This window comes from Hordeum vulgare, chromosome 7H (genome assembly GCF_904849725.1).
Source record: "Hordeum vulgare subsp. vulgare chromosome 7H, MorexV3_pseudomolecules_assembly, whole genome shotgun sequence".
NCBI classification, from domain to species: Eukaryota; Viridiplantae; Streptophyta; class Magnoliopsida; order Poales; family Poaceae; genus Hordeum; species Hordeum vulgare.
In genome coordinates, this window is record NC_058524.1 from 32725804 (window position 1) to 32726551 (window position 748).

The 748-nt window shown below is 44.1% G+C and overlaps 1 non-coding gene across 1 annotated transcript; it reads left to right on the forward strand.

The window, feature by feature from the left end:
- Window positions 1–422: 422 nt before the first annotated feature.
- Window positions 423–489, forward strand: LOC123414520. Its single transcript, XR_006614457.1, has one exon. It is a non-coding gene; the product is annotated as a small nucleolar RNA snoR101 (small nucleolar RNA).
- Window positions 490–748: the final 259 nt, after the last annotated feature.

The following is a 748-nucleotide window of genomic DNA, read 5'->3' on the forward strand; positions in this document are numbered from 1 at the left end:
GGTCTAGTCCATCACGTGATTCTCCTAATGACGTGATCCAGTTATCAAGCAACAACACCTTGTTCATAATCAGAAGACACTGACTATCATCGATCAACTGGCTAGCCAACTAGTGGCATGCTAGGGACGGTGTTTTGTCTATGTATCCACACATGTAAATGAGTCTTCATTCAATACAATTATAGCATGGATAATAAACTATTATCTTGATACAGGAATTATAATAATAACTATACATTTATTATTGCCTCTAGGGCATAATTCCAACACCAAGGCTGGGTGCCACTCCCTTTGATCCGGCTACTCTGACGTGAATTCGGCGGCGGGGCGGATGGATCGACTGAGAGGAGGCCGGAGAAGGTGAGCTCCAAGGCTGGATGCCACTCCCTCCCGGCTAAGGTATGCCCGCCTCCCCTTGATTCCTTATGCACATGCAGATCTCTGAACTTCAGGTAAGTTCTTATGCTGACACTATGAATCACTGATGCACTGTACTATGTTTTTCTGGTATTTAAGCGTTGATTTATTGTTTTCTTGTTACTTTGGAAATGGATAGGTACTCCTGCAAGCATAATGTTGGGTAACGTAGCATAAATTCAAAATTTTCCTACGCATATTCAGATCTTCCTATGGAGAGACCAGCAACGAGAGAGGGGTAAGAGCATCTTCATACCTTTGAAGATCGCTAAGCGGAAGCGTTGCTAGAACGCGGTTGATGGAGTCGTACTCGCAGCGATTCCGATCTAGT